The sequence below is a fragment of the Chrysochloris asiatica genome, unplaced genomic scaffold, assembly GCF_000296735.1.
Source record: "Chrysochloris asiatica unplaced genomic scaffold, ChrAsi1.0 scaffold00372, whole genome shotgun sequence".
NCBI classification, from domain to species: Eukaryota; Metazoa; Chordata; class Mammalia; order Afrosoricida; family Chrysochloridae; genus Chrysochloris; species Chrysochloris asiatica.
This window is the reverse complement of record NW_006408890.1, coordinates 1,297,735-1,304,592: the sequence shown is the minus strand read 5'-3', so window position 1 is coordinate 1,304,592 and position 6,858 is coordinate 1,297,735.

The window sequence follows — 6,858 nt, the reverse complement described above, 5'->3', positions numbered from 1 at the left end:
GGGTCAGGCGAACTTCGGGCCTCTGATGACCAGTGACGTTTTAAAAGAAAACAGCTGGTTTGTATTTCCTGGTTGTTGACTATGTGTGCGTCAGGATGCTGCTTGTAATTAAGCGCTGTCTAGTCGGTGCCGTCTCATAGCCACACCGTAAAGGGTTTCCGAGGAGGTGGGTTTGAACGGCCGACCTTGTGGTTCACAGTCCAGTGCTGATCCTACAGCGCCACGTCAAGGACAATCCATTTAATCCAGTGTCCTTGGGGCCAATTTTATGTTGTGTAGAGAAACATGCTTGAGGGGGAGGGCAGGGGCTTTTGGCTGTCATCTTATTGGTCAGTGGTTCTGCTGGACACGTTTCAAACTGCCCACGTCTTCATCAAGTGCAAACTATTTGCATTGTCTGGGACCCTCACCCTTAGAGACAAACATTATTCTGCTGGACAAGTTTCAAACTGCCCACGTCTTCATCAAGTGCAAACTATATGCATTGTCTGGGACCCTCACCCTTAGAGACAAGCATTATTCTTTCCACCTGATAAACGAGGAAGTGGAGACACCAGGTGCCCGAATAGATTACACACCTTTTCTGTCTTCATTTACCTTCTTAGGGAATAGGGAAAATGTTTTATGTTCTCTTTAAAATCACTCATCTGCAGTCTGCTTTCCCGGTCGGTGGCACGATCCTCTCCTTGGGGAACATTTAATTTGGAAACTGTTTTCCCATTCTGTTCTATGAAACACGGGCAAATCAAATTAAGAGATAACAATTGTCCCTCCTTTGAAACAGCAAAGTTCACCCGAGGAGATTATATTATTTAGAAAATGTTCAAAGAAAATGCTTTTAGATTTTTGAACAGAACATCCCTTCCCTGGATGTACCTTACTTAGCAAGATCGGGGGGTGGAGTGGTGGGATCTGATATGGACAATCTTTGTTGTTGTTGTTGTTGTTGTTGTTAGGTGCCACTGAGTCTGTTCTGACTTATAGAGACTGTGCACAACAGAACGAAACGCCGCCCGATCCCACACCATCCTCACAATCGTTCCTGCACTTGAGCCCATTGCAGCTGCCACTGAGCCAATCCATCGCGTTGGGGGTCTTCCTCTTTTTCCTTGACCCTCCACTTTACTAAGCATGATGTCCTTCTCCAGGAACTGGTCCTTCCTGACTTGTACAAATTACAGGAGACAAAGTCTACAACCCTAATGCTGCAAAAACTGGGCAATGACAAAGCAAGAGCACGGGACACTTGAGGCCTTTGAGTTAGGGTGTTCATGAAGGATGTGGAAAGTGCCACTGGCCGTCAGGTGAATGAGCAGATCTGTGCTGGAAGAAGGACAGTCAGAGTGCTCTTAGCAAATAGGATGGCCAGCCTGTGTCTTGTGTACATTGGACATATTGTCAGGAGGGACCAGTCCCTGGAGAAGGACATCATGCTTGGTAAAGTGGAGGGTCAGAGAAAAAGAGGAAAACCTCCAACGAGATGGGTTGGCACAGTGGCAGCTGCAATGGGCTGAGGCGTGGCAATGATTGTGAGGTTGGTGCAGGACAGGGCAGTGTTTTGCTCTGGTGTTTGCGGACTCACTGTGAGACAGAACCAATGCGATGGCAGCTAACAACACCAGTAACTGTCCTTTGTCGTCATTGTTAAGTCCGACTCACAGTTTCCGATGAGCGGCTGGTGGGTTTGAACTGCCAACCTTTTGGTTCAAACCAGCATCCTACAGTGCCATACCAGGACTCCTTTGTCATCGAAGAATGGTTGGTTGGTTGCTTATGTGCCATGGAGTCGGTTCCGACCCATAGCAACCCTGTACAGGGTTTCCGAGGCTGTAAATCTTTACAGGAGCAGAAAGCCTCATCTTTCTCCCATGGAGCAGCTGGTAGTTTTGAACTGCTGACCTTGCGGTTCACAACCACTACGCTACCAGAGCTCCTTAGAGAATAGCGGGATTCTAAAGTAGTTCCCCAAAGGGTCTCCTCCGTCGGTACACAGTTGTCTAGGGCCCTCTCCTGATTTTTGGCAGGTTTGTGAATATGAATGTAATGGGAAGCACATCCATGGTTTTATGGCAAAGCATTTTACAGATGGAATTAAGGTCCCTAACTAGGTGACTTCAAAACGAATGAGAAGGGAGATTATTCCCTATGAGGCTGACCTTTTGAAAAAGGTTCTACAGAGCAGAGACGAAAGAAAACAGCCTTCGGAAGCAGTGGAAACATCCTCTTTTGGGTGTGGGTGAAAACCTGCTATGGGGAGAGCCCCGTGGCAGAGAGCCACGAGCGGCTTCAGCAATTCAACCACAGAAATGAAGTATTGTTACAAATGTGCATGGGACAGGATCCTGGACCACCCATCTGTCTATGCACATATGCACCCTCACATCCAGCCATCTGTTCATCCACTCACCTACCCATCCATCCATTCCACCCCTCCATCATCACCTGCTCCCCACCGCACGCTTGCAACAAACACTCCCCAGCCTTTAGTGACAACAAGCTCTGTCCAGCAGGTGGCGCCCGCTCATACTTCTAGTGGAGGAAACTGCTATTTTAATCCTCTGGTTTTAAGGATTAAAGGTCTCCAGGGTCCCTGCAAAGAAAAACACCCGCCCCTGTGGCTTCCTATGACGTTACTCTATTTATGAACTCCGCCCCAGGGAACGCTTTCATTGCTATTGTCGTGAAGTGCCGTGGAGTCTGCACCAAGCACGGGGACTGTGTGTGGGGTTTCTGAGGAGCGGCTAGTGAGCTTGAACCACTGACCTTGCGGTTCCAACCAACTTTGCAGTCCAGCACATCAACCCACCGCACCATAGCAGGGCTCCATCTTTCATTAGACCTGCCTTTATGTATCCCAGCCCTGAGCCGTATAATGAAGAGGAAGGATCTCTAAGATGCCTTTGAGATGTCCACACCTTGAGCTGGACATGGCCAGGGGAGGCCCCACTCTCCTACCAGTGTTGTTGTTGTTGTAAGCTGCTGACTCATAGCGACCCTATGCACAATGGAACAAAACACTGCCCGATCCTGGGCCAACCTCACTGCTGTTGGTACGCCTGAATCCATTGATGTTGCCACTTGGCCAATCCATCTCGTTGGGGGTCTTCCTCTTCTTCTCTGTCCCTCCACCCTACCGAACATGATATCCTTCTTCAGCGACTAATCCCTCTTGACAATATGTCCTAAGTTTAAGAGACAAAGTTTGGCCATCCTGGCCTCCAAGGAGCACTCTGGCTGCACTTCTTCCAACACAGATCTGTTGGTTATGTTGGCAGCCCATGGCACTTTCAATATTTTCCTCCAACTCCATAATTCAAAAGCATCAACTATTCTACGGTCTTCCTTATTCACTATCCAGCTTTCACATGCATATGAGGTATTGAAAATACCATGGCTTGGGTCAGGTGCACCTTAGTCCTCAAGCTGACATCTCTTGCCAGTGGTGAGGGAGCACATAGACAAAATTTTGAAGAGAAAATTCCAGAAGACAGACTGATGTATTTGATGTGCTCACGCCTTCCTTTGAACTCAGCAAGATTTTATTACAGTGCTGGTATATCCGTTCAATAGAATACTATACCTCACAGGTATAGTAAGGTATACTCTTGTTGTTGTTAGGTATTGTCTAGTTGGTTCTGACCCATAGACACCCTGTATAGGGTTTCCGAGGAGTGGTTGGTGAGCTTGAACCACCGACCTTGCAGTCCAAATGGCTTTGCAGTCCGGCACATTAGCCCAGAGCACCACACCAGGACTCCATATGTACATGTTAATGTGAGTAGTATGTGCGTGTATGCTTACCTTACCCACATTTCAATGTGGACATCTTAACGCTGAATAGAAATGACCTTCATACCTGATATAGGAACCAGGATGGTTAATTAAAACAATTTGTATAACACAGATAACCTAAAGCCCTGATGTGGTGTTGTGTAATAAGCATTGGACTGTGATCCACAAGGTTTGTGGTTCAAACCCACCAGGTGTTCTCAAAAACCCTATACGGGGTAGCAGTGAGTTAGAATTGACTCGCCAACACGCAACAACAATAACAACTAATCTGAAGGTTGTTGATTTGTCTACTGACCTGAACAAAATGGAGTCGGGTGTGGTCTCCAGTTAGGACCCTGCAAATGACAAAGTTTAAAACTGAGCCGAGATGAGCTTGTGGTCCTAGAGGGAGAAGCCTGCCTAGACGGCAAAATGTTTCCGAAGGATTATTGCCTTGTTTCTTTTTCTAAAGAATGCTACCTTGATGTTAAAATAAGCATACATCTTAATATAACTTGTTGTTGAGTATTGTCGAGTCAGTTCCGACTCACAGCGACCCTGTATTGGGTTTCCAAGGAGTGACTGGTGAGCTTGAACCGCCGACCTTGAGCTTCAGACTGACTTTGCAGCCCAGTGCATTAAGGACTCGTTTGTACTCAGTTTGTCAGCACACAGCAACCCACAAATTCAAAGGTTGGAAGTTTGAGTTTTCCCCAAGCCCTGTGGAAGAAAGGTCTGTCAATTTGTGTCTCTAAAGATCCTGGGCCAACCTCACAATCATGGCCACACTAAAGCCCATTGATGCTGCCACTTGGCCAATCCATCTCGCTGGGGGCGCACAATAGGATTCTCCCCATTAGGTAAGCTCAGACAGCATTGTTCTTACTCATGGTAAGCACATGCTTACCAAACTGGTGTGCACAGGGAAAATGAGGCATGTCTGGTAATCAGAGACATCAACATGCATACTCATGGTAAGCATGGACTACCTTCTGCTTACCAATCTAGATTTGACCATTTAAAATGGGATTCAACACATCTGGAAAACACAGGCATAATTGGGCTCACTTATGGTAAGTAAGGAGCTCTGGTAGCGTAGTGGTTACGAATCGGGCTGCGAACCACAAGGTCAGCAGTTCGAAACTACCAGCTGCTCCGTGGGAGAAAGATGAGACTTTCTGCTCCCGTAAAGATTTACAGCCTTGGAAACCACGTACAGGGTCGCTATGAATCGGAACCAACTCCATGGCACATAACCACCAAACACCACCATGGTAAGCACTGGTGTGACGCTGCGGGTTAATGCATTGGACTGCAAGATTGGTTTGAACTGCAAGGTGGGCGACTCAAGCTCACCAGTGGCTCCTTGGAAACCCTGTACGGGGTCGCTGTGGGTCGGAACCGACTGTTACCACTTAACAACAACAATAACAACATGGTAAGCACAGAGTCCTGCTGTAGCATTATAGGATAAGCACTGGATCACAAGTTTGGATTGAACAACAAGGTCATCGGTTCAAACCCACCAGCTGTCCCTCGGAAACCCTATACCGGGTCACTGTGAGTCGGAACCAACTCCAGGGAACATAACAACAACATGGTAAATCTGGGTGACTTCTTCTTACCAGGGTGGATAATAGCGTGAGTGAATCACCTCAACCTTTGAGGATATGGAGATTTGGGTTCTGTGAGAATTAGAACTCTTGTTCCTCATCCCATCAGTCTCACCTGGAGAGCCCTAGGGCTTGTTTACCTGGTACCTGGGACGGTTCACCTCCCTGAGTCTCTGGCAGGAAACACAATCTTCGCAGGGGTCCAGGCACAGATGCACGTTTTAGCTCAGCATCCTCTTTCCTTCCCTCCCAGCAGCCCTGACCCCACTCATCACGGTGGGTGAGTCTCCCCTGAAAGGGTGGAGCCCCCGCATAGGATTACACCACAGCGGAAGGGTGTGGGCATGGGCTGCTCGTCTCTTTTTGCTTGTAAGCTACCCGTGGAGGCTCCAGAAGACGGTTACTCAGCACAACAGCCCACATCAAAGGCATCCGTCTGCCCTGAGCCCCCAACACCAGGCCTGGGGAATGCAGGTCAGCAGTCTGTCCCTTCCACCAAAGCTCACAAACATCCCCCAAAGAAAAAAAAAGCATAAAATAATGAAACCCATTTCTGTCAGGTCAAGTCTGACTCATAGCGACACTGTGAGCTAGAGAAGAACTACCCCGTGGGGTTTGCTCAGGAGCAAAGATGCTACTTTGAGGACTAAGGTGTGCATCGGTCAAGTCATGGTATTTTAAATGGCCTCACATGCCTGTGAAAGTTGGACAGTGAGTAACAAAGATCGTAGAGGAATTGGTGCTTTTGAGTTATGGTGTTGGAGGACGCTATTGAACGTACCATGGATTGCCAGAAGAACAAACAAATCTGTGTTGGAGGAAATACAGCCAGAATGCTCCTTAGAAACCAGGATGGTAAGATGTCTGTCATGTGATCAGGAGGGACCAGTCTCTGGAGAAGGACATCATGCTTGATAAAGTGGAGGGTCAGCAAAAAAGAGGGAGACCCTCCCCCAATGAGATGGATTGGCCCAGTGACAGCAACAACACGTTCAAACAGAACTAGCACGTCAGGATGGGTCACAGTTGGGCAGTGTTTCTTACTGTTGGGCGTAGGGTTGCTATGAGTTGGAACGGACTTAACTAATGACACCTAGCAACAACCTTAGTGATAGATGACCCAATAAGACAGCACCCAAGTGTTCTCTACCAATAGAGGCTGATAAGATTTGGGTGGGCCGCCCGACTTAGAAGAAAGCAGAGCTTACACACACGTAAGCTGGGTGCGTGTGAGCTCGCTCTGTAATTTGTGTGTGTTTCGGTTTCCATGACGGAAGCAGCGCATTCCCTACCACGTCCAGCTGTTGGGATGGATAAAGCATGAGGGTGGTGCACAGCGTGGACTGACCAGGCAGCAAACACCAATGGCCTCCAAAATTTGTTGTTCCAGGTGTTCACTATCATGGAGGCTTAGGGCGCCATGAAAGCTTTATCATTGTAATGACGATGAAGAGGAGGATGCTTCTTCATTTTC